General features: G+C 44.2%; 1 protein-coding gene across 5 annotated transcripts in view; it reads left to right on the forward strand.

The window, feature by feature from the left end:
• LOC140741137 (uncharacterized) overlaps positions 1-20924 on the forward strand; it is a 172865-nt gene that overhangs the window by 443 nt on the left and 151498 nt on the right. The window lies entirely within an intron of this gene.

The following is a 20924-nucleotide window of genomic DNA, read 5'->3' on the forward strand; positions in this document are numbered from 1 at the left end:
TTCAAATATCAGCCGGCCCCGGAGGTCTTTAAATGCCGCTACAGCCCGCCCGCTTTCGGATGGGATTGTATTACAATGTGGAGGAATGATTTACAGAGGCAGGGATGGCGCGGGTTCCACGGGGAGCATCAGCCTCAAGCAACAACATATCATAGAACAGATAGAGGTTAAATGATCCGACAGGTCAAGCGCTCGTCACCGGATTCTCTCTTCAATAAAAGTACACGCAATTATCAAACGTGAAGGAACGTTTGTAATGGAATATTGGATATACATGGTCTGGTTGTTTGCCGATATCATTATGACAGGGTTAATAATGTGTAGTCCATATGTAGACTGGATAACGTTTGGACGTTAGTTTTATGAAAAATACTACATAAAACGTTTGTATAGACACTAAATGGTACGTTTCTTCAGTTTTGAAGAAGGGTCTCGATCCGAAACGTCGACTGTTTATTCATTTCTGCTTGACTTGCTGAGTTCCTCCAGCATTTTGGGTGTGTTGCACTAAACCGTATGGTTTGACAACACAGGTTGTATACAGCTTGATTAACTGGCTGCATATCGACTTGGATACAGAATTGGCAAATGATTTGGTAATGTACGCTGTAAGATATGCCAATTATATTACTAAGCCAATTTAGAGATTCATACAGAGTGGATTACATGGGATGCAAAAATCTGATATATAATTGAGTAATGCAGTTAGCGTTAGAGTTGACGATATGGTCTACAATGATTAGGCGGACGGTTCGGGGTACAATAAACTTTATGATATAAAGGTTGTGTAAAACTGGATTTAGTATAGATGGCATATGCAATATGTATATTGGGAAATATACGCTATATAGGTTAGATAAAGTATATGATGACATAGAACATGGAAATCTACAGCATATTACAGGCCCTTCGGCCCACAATGTTGTGTCGATCATGTAACCTAATCTAGAAACTGCCTAGAATTTCCCTACCGCATAGCCCTCTGCTTTTCTAAGCTAAGATATGTTCACGGATATTTATGCAAGACAAACTGAATGCTATAGATTACATATGTTCATTTAATGTTGATGGTATACTGATTGGACAAAGCATATGTTATATAGATAGGCTGATAGAGATATACTATGGACGAATAATGATTCGGTCTGGATCGCGGTGTACATATTATACATAATATCGTAGATTTGGATTCATACCGAGTGTATGAAAAATTAGTGGAGAAGGTACCGAGCGGCTTCGTGTCTTTTTGTTCCTTCGAGTTGCTGTGTCGGAATCCACCGGTTAAAATGTCTGCTGTGGTCTGGGAGGCAGTCGGGGTATGGACCGGGCCTGTTCTCTGAATTGAAGACGTATAATCCTGATTAGATTGGGAAGTCTGTAGTCGTGGCTGATAGATCTTTTAAGTAATACATAGCCTTATCCATAATGGTCAAGCAACTCGGGATTTAAAAACAAGAGAAAATCTGCAGATGCTGGAAATCCAAGCAACACACGTTAAATGCTGGAGGAACTCAGCAGGCCAGGCAGCAGCTATAGAAAAAAGAACAGTTGATATTTCTGGAGAGACCCTTCATCAGGACTGGGAAATAAAAGATGAGGAGTCAGAGTAAGAAAGTGGGAGGAGGGGAGGAGAAACCACAAGGTGATCTTTGAAAAGGGTGGGTTGAGGGAAGGCGGGAGAGGAGTGAAGTAAAGAGCTGGGAAGTTGATTGGTGACAGAGATACAGAGCTGGAGAAGGGAGAATCTGATAGGAAAGGACAGAAGGCCATGGAAAAAATAAAAGAGGGAGGTAATGGGCAGGTAAGGGGAAAAGGTGAGAGAGCGAAATGGGAATGGGGAGTGGTGAAGTGGAGGGGGGGGTGTCATTACCAGCGTTTTAAGAAATCGATGTTCATGCCATCAAGTCGAAGGTTACCCAGGTGAAATATAAGGTGGTGCTCCTCCAACCTGCGTGCTTCCTGGTAGCTACAGTTAAGGAGGCCATGGACTGCCCCACTGAACCTGTCCAGGTAGACCCATTGTTTCTGATTGTTCCTGTCCCACTGTACTTATATCTGCAAACCTCAACTCAGTTTTGTTCCCCGCCCCCACCCATTCAGTCCTTTACTACTTATATCTGTGACACTTCACTTGGTCTTCATCTTTTCCATGATTTCAAGTTCCCTGGCCCCCATCATCTTATTTTCACTATGGATGTCTAGTCCCTATACACCTCCATCCCCCACTAAGGTGGCCAGAGAGCTTTCAATTTCTTTCTGGACACCAGACCCAACCATTTCCCCTCCACTACCACTCTCCTCTGTCTGGAGAAACATCCTCACTCTTAATAATTTCTCCTTCGGCTCCTCTCACTTCCTTCAAACAAAAGATGTAGCCATGGGCACTCACATGGTTCCCAGTTATGCCTGCCTGTTTGTTGGCTGCGTGGAACACTCAGTGTTCCAAGTCTACACTGGTGGCACTCCCTCACTTTGCTTATGCTACATCAATGCCTGCATTGGTGCTGTTTCCTGCACCTATGCAGAGCTCGTAGACCTCATCAACTTTGCCTCCAACTTCCACCCTGCCCTCAAATTCACCTGGTCTATTTCCAACACTTCCCTTCCCTTTCTCTATCTCACTGTCTACAGGTGTCTATTGTAAACCCATTGGCTCACATCTACCTGGACTATACCTTTCCCACCCTGTTACTTGTAAAAACATCACCCCCTTCTCTCTATTCCTCTATCATCCCCACATCTGCTCTCAGGCTCAGGTTTTTCATTCCAAAATTAAGAAAATGTCCTCCTTTTTCAAAGAAAGGGACTTCCCTTTCCCCACCATTTATGCTACCCTCTACTGCATCACTTCCATTTCGTGAACATCTGCCCTTACACTATCCTCCTGCCACCCCACCCGGGAAAGGATCCCTCTTGTCCTCACTGACCACCCAACCAGCCTCCATGTCCAGAACAAGTTCTCTGTAACTTCTGCCATCACCAATGGGATCCGACCACTAAGCACGTATTTCCCTCCCCCCCCCCCCCCCCCACTTTCTGCTTTCCACATCCTTCCTATACTGAGGCAACCAGAACTGGATACAGTACTCCAAGTGTGGCCTAACTAGAGTTTTATAGAGCTGCATCATTACCCCGTGTCTCTTAAACTCTATATCCCTCAATTTATGAAAGCTAACACATCATAAGCTTTCGTAACTACCCTATCTACCTGTAAGGCAACTTTCAGGGATCTGTGGACATGTACCCCCAGATTCCTCTGCTCCTCCACACTACCAAGTATCCTGCTATTTACTTTATACTCTGCCTTGGAGTTTGTCCTTCCAAAGTGTACCACCTCACACTTCTCCAGGCTGAACTCCATCTGCCACTTCTCAGCCCACTTCTGCATCCTATCAATGTCTCTCTGCAATCTTTGACAATCCTCTACACTATCTACAACACTACCAACCTTTGTGTTGTCTGCAAACTTGCCATCCCACCCTTCCACCCCCACATCCAGGTCGTTAATAAAAATCACAAAAAGTAGAGGTCCCAGAACAGATCCTTGTGGGACACCACTAGTCACAACCCTCCAATCTGAATGTACTCCCTTCACCATGACCCTCTGAATCCACCTGGCCAAACTTCCCTGGATCCCGTGCCTTCTGACTTTCTGAATAAGTCTACTGTGTGGAACCTTGTCAAATGCCTTACTAAAATCCATGTAGATCACATCCACTGCACTACCCTCATCTATATGCCTGGTCACCTCCTCAAAGAACTCTATCAGGCTTGTTAGGCATGATCTGCCCTTCACAAAGCCATGCTGACTGTCCCTGATCAGACCATGATTCTCCAAATGCCCATAGATCCTATCTCTAAGAATCTTTTCCAACAGCTTTCCCACCACAGATGTAAGGCTCACTGGCCTATAATTACCTGGACTATCCCTACTACCTTTTTTGAACAAGGGGACAACATTCGCTTCCCTCCAGTCCTCCGGTACCATTCCCATGGACAACGAGGACATAAAGATCCTAGCCAGACGTTCAGCAATCTCTTCCCTTGCCTCGTGGAGCAGCCTGGGAAATATTCTGTCAGGCCCCGGGAATTTATCCATCCTAATGTATTTTAACAACTCCAACACCTCCTCTCCCTTAATATCAACATGCTCCAGAACATCAACCTCACTCATATTGTCCTCACCATCATCAAGTTCCCTCTCAGTGGTGAATACTGAAGAGAAGTATTCATTGAGGACCTCGCTCACTTCCACAGCCTCCAGGCACATTTTCCCACTTTTATCTCTAATCGGTCCTACCTTCACTCCTGTCATCCTTTTGTTCTTCACTTAATTGAGGAATGCCTTGGGGTTTTCCTTTACCCTACTCACCAAGGCCTTCTCACGCCCCCTTCTTGCTCTTCTCAGCCCCTTCTTAAGCTCCTTTCTTGCTGCCCTATATTCCTCAATAGCCCCATCTGATCCTTGCTTCCTAAACCTCATGTATGCTGCCTTCTTCCACCTGACTAGATTTTCCACTTCACTTGTCACCCATGGGTACTTCACCCTACCATTCTTTATCTTCCTCACCAGGACAAATTTATCCCTAACATCCTGCAAGAGATCCTTAAACATCGACCACATCTCCATAGTACATTTCCCTGCAAAAACATCATCCCAATTCACACCCGCAATTCTAGCCTTATAGTCTCATAATTTGCCCTTCCCCAATTAAAAATTTTCCTGTCCTCTCTGATTCTACCCTTTTCCATGATAATGCTAAAGGTCAGGGAGTGGTGATCACTGTCCCCCAGGTGCTCACCCACTGACAGATCTGGATCACTACCCAATACTAGATCTAATATGGCATTCCCCCTAGTCAGCCTGTCAACATACTGTGACAGGAATCCATCCTGGACACACTTAACAATCTCTGTCCCATCGAAACCCTTGGAACTAATCAAGTGCCAATCAATATCAAGTTAGTTAAAGTCACCCATGATAACAACCCTGTTATTTTTGCACCTTTCCAAAATCTGCCTCCCAATCTGCTCCTTGGTATCTCTGCTGATACCAGGGGGCCTATAGAATACTACCTATAGAGTAACTGGTCCCTTCCTGTTCCTGACTTCCACCCGTACTGATTCAAAAGAGGATCCTGCTACATTACCCACCCTTTTTGCAGCTGTAATAGTATCCCTGACCAGTAATACCAATAATGCCACCCCTCCTCCCCTTTCTCCCCCCCCCCTCTATCCCTTTTAAAGCACTGAAATCCAGGAATATTGAGAATCCATTCCTGCCCTGGTGCCAGCCAAGTCTCCGTAATGGCCACTACATCATAATTCCATGTATGTATCCAAGCTCTCAGTTCATCACCTTTGTTCCTGATGCTTCTTGCATTGAAGTACACACACTTTAGCCCTTCTACCTTACTATCTTTATACCCTTTATTCTGCTGCTCTTTCCTCAAAGCCTCTCTGTATGTTAGATCTGTTTTTACTCCATGCACTTCTTTCACTGCTCTATCGCTCCAGGATCCATCCCCCTTGCAAATTAGTTTAAGCCCTCTCGAACCATGCTAGCAAACCTACCAGCAAGGATATTGCTCCCCCTGAGTTCAGGTGCAACCCATCCAATCTGTACAAGTCCCACCTTCCCCAGAAGAGATCCCAATGGTCCAAAAATCTAAAGCCCTGCCCCCTGCACCAACTGCTCAGCCATGCATTCAACTGCCATCTCCTCCAATTCTTACCACCACTATCACGTAGTACTGGCAGCAATCCTGAGAACGCCATCCTTAAGGTCCTGTTCTTCAGCCTTCTGCCTAGTTCCCGAAACTCACACTTCAGGACCTCATCCCTCTTCCTGCCTATGTCATTGGTCCCAACATGTATCACGACTTCTTGTTGCTTTCCCTCTTGTACCAGGATGTCATGCACCCGGTCAGAGACTCCCGGACCCTGGCACCCGGGAGGCAACAAACCATGCGGGTTTCCTTCTCACGTCCACAAAATCTCCTGTCTGCTCCCCTGACTATTGAGTCTCCAATGACGACAGTTCTCCTCTTCTCCATCCCATCCTTCTGCACCACAGGGTCAGACTCAGTGCCAGAGGCCCTGCCACCATGGCTCACACCTGGTCGGTCGTCCTCACCAACAGCATCCAGGACGGTAAACTTATTATTCAGGGGAATGGCTACAGGGGTGCTCTGCACTACCTGTCTACACTCCTTCGCTTCCCCCCTCGGACTATCATACAATGACCTGCTTCCGGCAGCCTAGGTGTGACTACCTCCCTGTAGCTCTCATCTATGACTACCTCATTCTCCCTTGTGACACTTCACCTGTAAGTCTACAGGTTATCTACTGCATCCAGTGCTCCCGGTCTGGCCTCCTGTATATTGACTCAACGCCAAGTACCTATGCTCCATCCACCAGAAAAAGTGGGATCTCCCAGTGGCCACCCATTTTAATTCCACTTCCCATTCCTATTCCAAAACACCTTTTTCGTAAGACCATAAGTTAAAAGGCCTGAACAGATTAGGTTACTTTCATCAGAAGGTGGTAAATCTGTGGAATTTGTTGCCACAAGCAGCTGTGGAGGCCAAGTCTTTGGGTGTATTTAAGGTAGAGATAGATAGGTTCTTGATTAGCCAGGGCATCAAAGGGTATGGGGTGTACATCCCAGGTGAAGGAGGTTGCTGAAGAGATCATGGAGGCATTAGGAATGATCTGTCAAGAATCACTAGATTCTGGAATGGTTTTATAGGCATCCATTAGTTTCGAGAGACCATGGATTTGTGCCTTGGAACATTTCCAGGGTGCAGGCCTGGTCGGGGAGATTGTATGGGAGACTGGCAGCTGCCCATGCTGCAAGTCCCTCCACTCCAAGCCACCGATGTTGTCCAAGGGAAGGGCAAGGGCCGATACAGCTTGGCACTGGTGTCGTTGCAGAACAATGTGTGGTTAAGTGCCTTGCTTAAGGACATAACACGGTGCCTTAGCTGAGGCTCGAACTAGCCACCTTCAGATCACTAGACCAATGCCTTAACCACTTGGCCATGCACCTATGGTTTGGAAAACTGGAAAATTGCAAATGTTACTCCACTCTCAAGAAGGGAGAGAGGCTGAAGAAAAGAAACTATAGGCCAGTTAGTCTGACCTCAGTGGTTGGGAAGATGTTGGAGTCGATTTCTAAGGGAGAGGTCTCAAGGTACTTGGAGGCACATGATAAAATATGCCATAGTCATGGCAGGAGGCAAGGAGTGGGAATAAAGGAAGCCTTGTCTGGCTGGCTGCTGGTGACTAGTGGTGGTCCACAGGGGTCTGTGTTGGCTCTGATTCTTTTTACATGATACGTCAATGATTTGGATGATGGAATTGATGGCTTTGTTGCAAAATTTGCTTACAATATGAAGAAAGTTCAAGGGGCAGGTAAATTTAATGAAGTTGAGAGGCTACAGAAGTACAGATTAGGAGACTGGGCAAAGAAATGGCAGATGGAATATAGCGTTGGGAAGTGTATGGTTATGCACTTTAGCAGAATAAATGAAAAGGTTGACTATTTTCTAAATGGAGAGAAAATACAAAAAAAAAACCTGACATGTAAAGGAACTTGGCAATCCTTTTGCAGGATTCCCTAAAGCTTAATTTGTAGGCTGAGTCTGTGGTGAGGAAGTCAAATGCAATGTTAGCATTTGCTTCAAGAGGACTGAAACATAAAAAGCAGGGATGTAATGTTTGAACACTATAAACCACTGGCAAGGCCTCACTTGGAGTATTGTGAGCTGGTTTGGGGTCCTTATCTTAGAAAGAATGTGCTGAAACTGGACAGTGTTCAAAGGAAGATTTAAAAAATTGAATGACTTGCCATATAACCATACAACCATATAACAATTACAGCACGGAAACAGGCCATGTTGGCCCTTCTAGTCCATGCTGAACGCTTACTCTCACCTAGTCCCACCAACCTGCACTCAGCCCATAATCCTCCATTCCTTTCCCGTCCATATACCTATCCTATCCTATTAAATGACAATATCGAACCTGCCTCTACCACTTCTACTGGAAGCTTGTTTTACACAGCTACCACTCTGTGAGTAAAGAAATTCCCCCTCGTGTTACCCTTAAACTTTTGCCCCCTAACTCTCAACTCATGTCCTCTTGTTTGAATCTCCCCTACTCTCAATGGAAAAAGCCTATCCACGTCAACTCTATCTATCCCCCTCATAATTTTGAATTCCTCTATCAAGTCCCCCCTCAACCTTCTACGCTTCAAAGAATAAAGACCTAACTTGTTCAACCTTTCTCTGTAACTTAGGTGCAGAAACCCAGGTAACTTTTTAGTAAATCTCTGTACTCTCTCTATTTTGTTGACATCTTTCCTATAATTCGATGACCAGAACTGTACAGAATACTCCAAATTCGGCCTTACCAAAGCCTTGTACAATTTTAACATTACATCCCAACTCCTATACTCAATGCTCTGATTTATAAAGGCCAGCATACCTAAAGTTTTCTTCACCACCCTATCCACATGAGATTCCACCTTCAGGGAACTATGCACCATTATTCCTAGATCACTCTGTTCTACTGCATTCTTCAATGCTCTACCATTAACCATGTATGTCCTATTTGGATTATTTCTACCAAAATGAAGCACCTCACATTTATCAGCATTAAACTCCATCTGCCATCTTTCAGCCCACTCTTCTAACTGGCCTAAATCTCTCTGCAAGCTTTGAAAATCTACTTCAATATCCACAATGCCACCTACCTTAGTATCATCTGCATACTTAAAATGAAATAAACTTGAGGCAATTTGGGAGCTTAAGGTAAAGTAACCCTTGGGAGACAGTGAACACAATGTGACTGAGTTCAACTTAAAATTTGATAGGGGCAAAATAAAGTCTGACATAGCAGTATTTCAGTGGAGTACAGGAAATTACAGTGGTATGAAAAAGGAGTTGGCCAAAGTAAAATGGAGAGAGATGCTGCCAGGGATGACAGCAGAGCAGCAATTGCTCGAGTTTCCAGGGAAAATGAGGAAGGTGCAGGATAGATGTATTCCAAAATTGAAGAAATACTCAAATGACAAGGGAAGTCAAACTGAATGCAAAAGCAAAAGAGAGGGCATAAAACAAAGCAAAAATTAGTGGGAATCAATCAGATGAAAGATTGGGAAGCTTTTAAAAACCTACAGAAAGCAACTAAAAGAATCATTAGAAGGGGTTAGATGAAATATGAAAGCAAGCTAGCAAACAATATCAAGATGGATGGAAAAAGCTTTTTCAAGTATATAAAAAATAAAAGACAGATGAAAGTGGTCAGAAAATGAGGCAGGAGAAATAATAACGGGGGACAAGGAGATAGCAGATGAACTAAATTAGTATTTTGCATCAGTCTTCACTGTGGAAGACACTAGCAGTGTACCAGGTTTTGAAGGGTGTGAGGGAAGAGAAATGAGTGCAGTTATTGTTACAAGGGAGAAGGTGCTTAAAAAGCTGAAAGATCTGAAGGTATTTAAGTCACCTGGACTAGATGAAGTGCACCCTAGAGTTCTGAAAGAGGTAGTGATAGAGATTGTGGCGGCATTAGTAATGATCTTTCATGAGTCACTGGACTCTAGCATAGTTCCAGTGGACTGGAAAATTGCAAATGTGACTCCACTCTTTAAGAAATCAGAAAGGAAATTATAGATGGCTAGCCTTACCACGTGGTTGGGAAAATGTTGGAGTCAATTGTTAAGGATGAGGTTATGGAATATTTGGTGACACAGGACAAGGTAAGACAAAGTCTGCTCCCCTGTCTTATAAGACCATAAGATATAGGAGCAGAAGTAGGCCATTCAGCCCATCGAGTCTGCCCCACCATTCAATCATGAACTTCAAGACCTTTCAGTTTCCAAGAACCTTCTCTCTAGTTATGGTAGTTCACACACTTCATGCCCCTGACACCTGGAACTTTCAGCATACTGCTAATGTTTTGCACAGTGACAACTGATGCAAAATACATATTCAGTTCATCTGCCATTTTGTTGTCCGCCGTTACTACTGCTCCAGCATCATTTTCCAGCAGACCAACATCCACGCTTCCCTCTCTTTTACACTATGTATCTGAAGACACTTTTGGTATCCTCTTTAATAGTATTGGTTAGCTTACTTTCATATTCCATTTTTACCTTCTTAATGACTTTTTAGTTGCCTTCTGTTGGTATTTGAAAACTTCCCAATAATAACATAGAAACAGAAAACCTACAGCACAATACAGGCTGTTCGAACCACAATGCTGTGCCGAACATGTACTTCATTTAGAAATTACCTAGGGTTACAGACAGACAGACATACTTTATTGATCCCAAGGGAAATTGGGTCTCGTTAGTCTCACCAACCAAGAATAGTGTAGAAATATAGCAATATAAAACCATAAATAATTAAATAATAATAATAAGTAAATTATTCCAAGTGGAAATAAGTCCAGGACCAGCCTATTGGCTCAGAGAGTCTGACACTCTGAGGGAGGAGTTGTAAAGTTTGATGACCACAGGCAAGAATGACTTCCTATGATGCTCAGTGTGGCATCTTGGTGGAACACATTACCCATAGCCTTCTATTTTTCTAAGCTCCATGTACCTATCCAGGAGCCTCTTAAAAGACCCTATTGTATCTGCCTCCACCACAGTTGCCGGCAGCCCATTCACATACTCACCACTCTCTGTGTATAAAAACTGAACTACCTCACACTTATTTGGCTGAATCCTCTAACTTTCCACTTATTTTTGCCTGTTATATGCCTCTCTTTGGCTTTTATGTTGACTTTGATTCTCTTGTTAGTCACGGTTGTGTCATCTTTCCTTTCAAATACTTCTTCCTCTTTGGATATTAAAGAGGATACCAAAAGTTTCTTCAGATACATAAAGTGTAAAAGAGAGGCAAGAGTGGATATCGGAATAACCATATAACAATTACAGCACGGAAACAGACCATCTTGGCCCTTCTAGTCCGTGCCGAATGCTTACTCTCACCTAGACCCACTGACCCGCACTCAGCCCATAACCCTCCACTCCTTTCCCGTCCATATACCTATCCAATTTTGCTTTAAATGACAATACCGAACCTGCCTCTACCACTTCTACTGGAAGCTCATTCCACACAGCTACCACTCACTGAGTAAAGAAATTCCCCCTCATGTTACCCTTAAATTTTTGCCCCCCAAGTCTCAACTCATGTCCTCTTGTATGAATCTCCCCTACTCTCAATGGAAAAAGCCTATCCACATCAACTCTATCTATCCCCCTCATAATTTTAAATACCTCTATCAAGTTCCCCCCTCAGCCTTCTATGCTCTAAAGAATAAAGACCTAACTTGTTCAATCTTTCCCTGTAACTTAGGTGCTGAACCCCAGGTAACATTCTAGTAAATCTTCTCTGTATTCTCTCTATTTTGTTGACATCTTTCCTATAATTTGGTGACCAGAATTGTATACAATACTCCAAATTCGGCTTTACCAATGCCTTGTACAATTTTAATATTACATCCCAACTCCTATACTCAATGTTCTGATTTATAAAGGCCAACATACCAAAAGTTTTCTTCACCACCCTATTCACATGAGATTCCACCTTCAGGGAACTATGCACCATTATTCCTAGATCACTCTGTTCTACTGCATTCTTCAATGCCCTACCATTTACCATGTATGTCGTATTTGGATTATTCCTACCAAAATGTAGTACCTCACACTTATCAGCATTAAACAACATCTGCCATCGTGCAGTCCACTCTTCTAACTGGCCTAAATCTCTCTGCAAACTTTGAAAATCTACTTCATTATCCACAACACCACCTACCTTAGTATCATTTGCATACTTACTAATCCAATTTACCACCCCATCATCCAAATCACTAATGTAAATGACAAACAACATTGGACCCAGTACAGATCCCTGAGGCACACCACTAGTCACCGCCCTCCAACCTGACAAACAGTTATCCACCACTACTCTCTGGCATCTCTCATCCAGCCACTGTTGAATCCATTTTACTACTTCAATATTAATATCTAATGATTGAACCTTCCTAACTAACCTTCTGTGTGGAACCTTGTCCAGCACGGAATGCTGGAGAACAATGTAGTAATGAGACACAACAAAATGGTGGACGAATTGAATAAGTAGTTTGCATCAGTCTTCACTTTAGAAGACACTAGCAGGATAGTGGATGTTCCAGGTGTCGGGGGGCATGAAATGTGAAGTTACCATCACTAGAGAGAAGCTTCTTGGGAAAGTGAAATGTTTGAAGGTAGGTAAGTCCCCTGGATCAAATGGTGTACACCCCAAAGTTCTGAAAATGGTCACCAAAGGGATAGTAGAGGCATTAGTAATGACCATTCAAGAATCACTGGATACAGATATGGTTCTGGAAGTCTGCAAAATTGCAAATGCCACTACACTCTTCAAGGAGAGGGAGGTAGAAGAAAGGAATCTATAGGTCAGTTAGTTTGACCTCAGTAGCTGGGAGGATGTTGGAGTGGATTATTAAGGATGATGTCTCAGGGTATTTGGAGGAACATGATAAAATAGACCTTAGTCAGCATGGTTTCCTCACAGGATAATCTTGCCTGACAAATTTGTTGGAATTCTTTGAAGAAATTACAAGCAGCATAGAAAAAGGAGAATTGCTTGATGTACTTGGATTTTCAGAAGCCCTTTGACAAGGTGCCACATATGGGGCTACTTAGCAAGCTATGAGCCCATGGTACTATAGGAAAGATTCTAGCATGAGTAAAGCAGTGGCTGATTGGCAGGAGGCAAAGTATGGGAATGAAGGGAACCTTTTCTGGCTGGTTGCCAATGACTAGTGGTGTTCCAAAGGAGTCTGTGTTGAGATCAATTCTCTTTACATTATATATGGATGATGGAATTGATGGTTTTGTTGCAAAAGTTGCAGATGATATAAAGATAGGTGGACAGGCAAGTAGTTTTGAGGAAGTAGAGAGGCTATGAAAGGACTTAGACAGATTAGGAGAATGAGCAAAGAAATGACAGATGGAATCCAGTCAACACACACAAAATGCTGGTGGAACACAGCAGGCCAGGCAGCATCTATAAGGAGAAGCACTGTGGACGTTTTGGGCCGAGACCCTTCGTCAGAACTAACTGAAAGGAGAGGTACTAAGAGATTTGAAAGTGGGGGGGGGGGGGGAGGGGGAAATGTGAAATGATAGAAGAAGACCGGAGGGGGTGGAATGAAGCTAAGAGCTGGAAAGGTGATTGGCAAAAGTGATACAAAGCTGGAGAAGGGAAAGGATCATGGGATGGGAGGCCTCAGGAGAAAGAAAGGGGGAGGGGTGGAGCACCAGAGGGAGATGGAGAACAGGCAAGGTGATGGGCAGAGAGAGAGAGAAAAAAAAACAACTAAATATGTCAGGGATTGGGTAAGAAGGGGAGGAGGGGCATTAACGGAAGTTAGAGAAGTCAATGTTCATGCCATCAGGTTGGAGGCTACCCAGCCAGTATATAAGGTGTTGTTCCTCCAAACTGAGTGTGGATTCTTCTTGACAGTAGAGGAGGCCATGGATAGACATATCAGAATGGGAATGGGACGTGGAATTAAAATGTGTGGCCACTGGGAGATCCTGCTTTCTCTGGCGGACCGAGCGTAGGTGTTCAGCAAAATGGTCTCCCAGTCTGCGTCGGGTCTCACCAATATATAAAAGGCCACACCGGGAGCATACCGGTATATTGGCAGTATACCACACCAGCCGACTCACAGGTGAAGTGTCACGTCACCTGGAAGGACTGTCTGGGGCCCTGAATGGTGGTGAGGGAGGAAGTGTAAGGGCAGGTGTAGCACTTGTTTCACTTACAAGGATAAGTGCCAGGAGGGAGATTGGTGGGAAGGGATGGGGGGGGGGGTGCTGAGTGGACAAGGGAGTTGCGTAGGGAGCAATCCCTGCGGAAAGCAGAGAGGGGTGGGGAGGGAAAGATGTGCTTGGTAGTGGGATCCCGTTAGAGGTGGCGGAAGTTACGGAGAATTATATGTTGGACCTGGAGGCTGGTGGGGTGGTAGGTGAAGACAAGGGGAAACCTATCCCGAGTGGGGTGGTGGGTGGATGGGGTGAGGGCAGATGTGCGGGAAATGGGAGAGATGCATTTGAGAGCAGAGTTGATGGTGGAAGAAGGGAAGCCCCTTTGTTTAAAAAAGGAAGACATCTCCTTCGTCCTGGAATGAAAAGCCTCATCCTGAGAGCAGATGTGGCGGAGACGGAGGAATTGTGAGAAGGGGATAGCATTTTTGCAAGAGACAGGGTGGGAAGAGGAATAGTCCAGGTAGCTGTGAGAGTCAACACGAGGAAATCTTTAATGAGAAGCACTGTCGATGTTCCGGGCTGAGACCCTTCGTCCTGATGAAGGGTCTCGGCATGAAAGGTCGACAGTGCTTCTCCTTGTAGATGCTGCCTGGCTTGCTGTGTTCCACCAGCATTTTGTGTGAGCTGTGAGAGTCTGTAGGTTTATAATAGATATCAGTAGATAAGCCGTCTCCAGAGATGGAAACAGAAAGATTAAGAAAGGGGAGGGAGGTGTCGGAAATGGACCAGGTAAATTTGAGGGCAGGGTGAAAGTTGAAGGCAAAGTTAATGACGTTGACGAGCTCAGCATGCGTGCAAGAGGCAGCGCCAATGCAGTCGTCGATGTAGCGAAGGAAAAGAGGGGGACGGATACCTGTAGAGACTTGGAACATGGACTGTTCCACAAAGCCAACAAAAAGGCAGGCATAACTGGGACCCATGCGGGTGCCCATGGCTACACCCTTGGTTTGAAGGAAGTGGGAGGAGTCAAAGGAGAAGTTATTGAGAGTAAGAACTAATTCCGCTAGATGGAGGAGAGTGGTGGTAGAGGGGAATTGGTTAGGCCTGGAATCCAAAAAGAAGCGAAGAGCTTTGAGACCATCCGGGTGGGGGATGGAGGTATATAGGGACTGGACGTCCATGTGAAAATAAGGTGGTGGGGGCCAAGGAACTTAAAATTATTGAAAAAATTCAAAGCTTGAGAAGTGTCACGAACGTAGGTGGGAAGAGATTGAACAAGGGGGGATAAGACAGTGTCAAGGTATGCAGAAATGATTTTGGTGGGGTAGGAGCAAGCTGAGACAATAGGTCTACCTGGACAGGTAGTTTTGTGGATCCTGGGTAGGAGGTAGAAACAGGAAGTGCGGGGTGTGGGAACTATGAGGTTGGTGGCAGTGGATGGGAGATCCCTAGAGCTGATAAGGTTGGTGATGGTATAGGAGACAATGGCCTGGTGCTCCTTAGTGGGGTCATGATCAAGGGGTAAATAAGAGGAGGTATCAGAGAGTTGTTGCTGTTCCTCGGCCAGGTAGAGGTCAGTACGCCAGACAACAACAGCTCCCCCTTTATCAGTGGGTTTTATAGTGAGGTTGGGATTGGTGTGGAGGGGGCGGAGAGCAGAGCATTTGGAAGGAGTGAGGTTGGAATTGGAACAGGGTGTGGTGAAGTCAAGACGGTTGATGTCCTGTCGGCAATAAGCAATAAAGAGATCCAGAGCAGGCAGAAGACCAGAGCGGTGTGTCCATGAAAAGGAGGAGGGTTGAAGACGGGAGAAGGGGTCATTGGTGGGTGTAGGAGAGTCCTTGCCAAAGAAATGGAATCCAGTGTTGTGAAGTGTATGGTCATGTACTTTGGTAGAAGAAATTAAAGGATTGACTCTTTTCTAATTGGAGAGAAAATACAAAAAAATCTGAGGGCAAAGGGACTTGGGAGTCCTTGTGCAGGACTCCCTAAAGGTTAATTTGTAGGTTGAGTCTGTGATGAGGAAGACAAATGGAATGTTAGCATTCATTTCAAGAGGACTAGAATATAAAAGCAAGGATATAATGGTGAATTTTCTAAAGCACTGGTGAGGCCTCACTTGGAGTATTGTGAGCAGGTTTGGGTCCCTTATCTTCGAAAAGATGTGCTGAAACTAGAGAGTGTTCAAAGGAAGTTCATGAAAATGATTCCAGGATTGAATGGCTTGTCATATTAACAGCGTTTGATGGTTCTGGGTCTTTATTCACTGGAATTCAGAAGAATGAGGGGTGACCTCATTGAAACCTAACAAAAGGAGAAGGGGCTTGAAAGAGTGGATGAGGAAAGAATGTTTCCTGTGGTGGGAGAGTCTAAGACCAGAGGACACAGCCTCAGAATAGAGGGGTGCCCTTTTAGAACAGAGGTGAGGAGGAATTCTTTAGTGAAAGAGTGGTGAATCTGTGGAATTCTTTGCCACAGGTGGCTGTGGAGGCCGAGTCTTTATGTACATTTAAGGCAGAGGTTGAGAGATTCTTGATCAGTCAGGGCATGAAGGGATACGGGGAGAAGGCAGGAGGTTGGAGCTGAGAGGAAAATTGGATCAGCTATGATGAAATGGCAGAACAGACATGATGGGCCAAACATCCTGATTCTGCTCCTATATATTATGGTCTTATGGTCTAATTTCCTACCATTTTTCTATTATATTCTGGGGATTCAGGGATGTTGATGAATGTAGAAATGCAATTGGAAGGTGAACATCAGCTTATTAACAGCAGATGTGTGTGTGAGAAACCGAATCATCATTTCCTAATGAACCTCTTACCTCCTTACTGCTCTCCTTTGCTCCCTCACTGCTCCCTCACTGCTCCCCTCTGCCTCATACTCTGTCACTCACTCTCCCTCACTCCTTACTGCTCCCCTGTTCCTCCTGGTCTATCATTCATTCTCTCCTCACTCTTCCACTCTCCCTGTTTTCTAACTGTGACCTCACTGTTTCCCCGTTACCTCCTCACAACTCTCCTTATAGTCCCTCCCTGCTCTACTGCACTGACTGCCCCCTCACAGAGGGAACTCAGCATCTGACCTGCTATCAATGCAGCTAAGATTCTGTCCAATGCTGGCTCCCAGCAAGTTGATGGTAATGAGAGAGGAATTGACTTGAAAATGGTAATACCATTGAATAGCAAGAAATAATGTTTAGATCTTGTCAGGTTGGGAGTTGGAACATAAATTAATTCATCATTGTAGAACACAGAAATAGGCTCTCTGGCCCAGCTGGTCCACGCCAACTAAGATGCCACTTCCCCATATCTATTTGAACCAGAGGTTCCCAAACTTTTTTAATGTCATACACCAATACCATTAACCTTTCCTATCTGCGTACCATCCAAGTATTTAAGCACTGTCATTGCATTCTCTCTACTTCGTATGGCAACTCAGCAATCCACAGCTTAAGCTAAAATTAGAATTCATATCAGTGTTGAACCTGGTCGCCATCTGATACTATGACAAATGGAGCAGTTACTGTGCTGAGTGGGGCAGTTAGTATAGTGACTAGGGCAGTTAGCATGGAGTAGGACAATTAGTAATATGAGTGGAACAATGAGTGAATGGGGCAGTTAGCCTGGAGTAGCATAATTAATAATATGAGTGGGGCAGTTAGTATGGAATGGATCAGTTACTGTGGTGAGTGGGACTGTTAGCATGGCATGGGGCGGCTAATATGGTGAGAGGGCAGTTAGCATGGTGAGTGGGGCGCTTAATATGGTGAGAGGAGCAGTTAGTATGGTATGGGGTAGTTAGTACGGTGAATGGACAGTTACCATGGTGAGTGGGACAGTTATTATGGAGTAGTGCAGTTAGGATGGTGATAAGGTAGTGTAGAGTGGAGCTGTTAGTATGGTGAGTGGGACAGTTAGTAAGGAGTGGGGTCGTTAGTATGGTTACTACAGCAGTTAGCATGCTGAGTGGGGTAGTTAGAATTAAATAGGGCCGTTAGTATGGTGACTGAGGCTATTATTATGGTCAGTGGGGTTGTTAGTATGGAGTGCGGCAGTTATTATGGTGACTAGGGCAATTAGCATGGTCAGGTGGGCAGTTAGTGTGGTGAGAGGGACAGTCAGCATGGTGAGTGGGGCAGTTGTATGGAGTGGGGCTGTTAGCACAAGGGGTGATAGGTAAGTTCGTGGCCTAAGGTAGAAGGAGATGAGTTTAACTCTTTGAGTGATTATGCAGAAAGTTTGAAGTTAATAACTCATCTCCTTCTACCTAGGCCACAAACTTATCAATCACCCCTGATGAGTTATTAACTAATGCATTATTAACTTCAAACTTTCTGCATAATCACTCAGAGTTGAACTGCACGTGCATGTAATGAGAGCTGTATAACTCATCTCCTTCTACCTTAGGCCACAAACTTATTAATCACCCCTGCTATGGACACTTTCTGGAGGTCCAAGATCCGTATGCTCCACGACCTCTGGACTAAGTGTGTAAATGTAGGAGGGGACTATGTTGAAAAACAAATGTGCTAGGTTTTCTAAATTTGACTCCTTCTACCCTAGGCCACAAACTTATCAGTCACCCCTCTTATGGTGACTAGGGCAGCTAATATGGTGAAAGGAACAGTTAGTAAGTCATGGCTGAAAGAAGGTCATACTTGGGAGCTTAACATCAAAGGATATACTTTACTTTGAAAGGACAGGCAGGAAGTATTAGGCAGTGGTGTAGCTCTGTTGGTAAGAGGTGGAATTACATCTTTAGAAAGAGGTGACAAAGGGTCAGAGAATGTTGAACCTTTGTGGGTGAAGTTAAGAAACTGAATGAGTAAAGAAATCCATTATGGGAGTCATTTATAGGCCTCCAAATAGTAGACACGATGTGGGTTGAGGTTGTAAAGGGAGCTGGAAAGGACATGAAATAAGGGTACTGACACAATTGTAATGGGGGACTTCAATATGCAAGGGGATTAGGAAAATCTGACAGGTTGGTGTCAGATCGCAATAGAATGCATATGAGATAGCTTTTCAGAGCAGTTTGTGCTTGAGCCTACTCAGGGAAAGGAAATCTTAGATAGGGTGTTGTGTAATTAGCAGTCTGGAAGTCTTGCATGAGGTGTCCTAAGAACCTCTGCACCTCTGATGTTTGAACCTTCTCGCCATGTAGAATCATAATCAGAATCAGGTTTATAATCACCATCATGCATCGTGAAATTTGTTAACTTTGCAGCAGCAGTTCACTGCATTACATAATATTGAAGAAGAAAAAATATTTAAGTAAATCAATTACAGTATACATACGAGGGGTGATTCATAAGTTCGTGGCCTAAGGTAGAAGGAGGTAAGTTATACAGCTCTCGTTACATGCACAGGCAGTTCAACTCTTTGAGTGATTATGCAGAAAGTTTGAAGTTAATAACATAGTTAATAACTCATCAGGGGTGATTGAAAAGTTCATGACCTAAGGTAGAAGGAGATATTAACTTCAAACTTTCTGCATAATCACTCAGGGTTGAACTGCATGTGCATGTAACGAGAGCTGTATAACTCATCTCCTTCTATCTTAGGCCATAAACTTATCAATCACCCCTCGTATGTCTACTGTAATTGATTTACTTAAATATTTTTTTCTTTTTCAATATTATGTAATACAGTGAACTGCTGCTGCTAAGTTAACAAATTTCATGATGCATGATGGTGATTATCTTCTCTGAACCCTCTCCTTCTTAAATAAGGAGCCCAACACTGCACACAGTATTCCAAGTGAGGTCTTACCAGTGCCTTATAGAGCCTCAACATCACATCCCTGCTCCTATACTCTATTCCTCTAGAAATGAATGCCAACATTGCATTCGCCTTCTTCACCACCAACTCAACCTGGAGGTTAACCTTAAGGGTATCCTGCATGAGGACTCCCAAGTCCCATTGCATCTCAGAACTTTGAATTCTCTCCCCATTTAAATAATAGTCTGCCCGTTTATTTTTTCTACCAAAGTGCATGACCGTACACTTTCCAACATTGTAATTCATTTGCCACTTCTTTGCCCATTCCACCAATCTATCCAAGTCTCTCTGCAGACTCTGTTTCCTCAGCACTACTGGCCCCTCCACCTATCTTTGTATCATCAGCAAACTTAGCCACAAAGCCATCTATTCCATAATCCAAATTGTTGATATACAGCGTAAAAAGAAGCAGCCCCAGCATGGACCCCTGTGGAACACCACTGGTAACTGGCAGCCAACCAGAATGAGATCCCTTTATTCCCACTCTGTTTCCTGTCAATCAGCCAATGCTCTATCCACGTATGTAACTTTCCCGTAATTCCATGGGCTCTTATCTTGTTTAGCAGCCTCATGTGCGGCACCTTGTCAAAGGCCTTCTGAAAATCCAAATACACAACATCCACTGCATCTCACTTGTCTAGCCTACTTGTAATTCCCTCAAAAAATTGCGCTAGGTTTGTCAGGCAGGATTTTTCTTTAAGGAAACCATGCTGAGTTCTGCCTATCTTGTCATATGCCTCCAGGTGCTCTGTAACCTCATCCTTGATTTTAGAAAGGTGCAAAAATAACAGGGTTGTTATCATGGGTGACTTAAATTTCCCTAATATTGATTGGCACTTGATTAGTTCCAAGGGTTTAGATGGGGCAGAGTTTGTTAAGTGTGTCCAGGATGGATTCCTGTCACAGTATGTTGACAGGCCGACTAGGGGGAATGCCATACTTGACCTAGTATTAGGTAACAAACCAGGTCAGGTCACAGATCTGTCAGTGGGTGAGCATCTGGGGGACAGTGATCACCGCTCCCTGACCTTTAGCATTATCATGGAAAAGGATAGAATCAGAGAGGACAGGAAAATTTTTAATTGGGGAAGGGCAAATTATGAGGCTATAAGGCTAGAACTTGCGGGTGTGAATTGGGATGATGTTTTTGCAGAGAAATGTACCATGGACATGTGGTCGATGTTTAAGGATCTCTTGCAGGATGTTAGGGATAAATTTGTCCCAGTGAGGAAGATAAAGAATGGTAGGGTGAAGGAACCATGGGTGACAAGTGAAGTGGAAAATCTAGTCAGGTGGAAGAAGGCAACATACATGAGGTTTAGGAAAGCCCTAGCTCCCTTAATCTCTGA

This window comes from Hemitrygon akajei, chromosome 1, assembly GCF_048418815.1.
Source record: "Hemitrygon akajei chromosome 1, sHemAka1.3, whole genome shotgun sequence".
Classification (NCBI taxonomy): Eukaryota; Metazoa; Chordata; class Chondrichthyes; order Myliobatiformes; family Dasyatidae; genus Hemitrygon; species Hemitrygon akajei.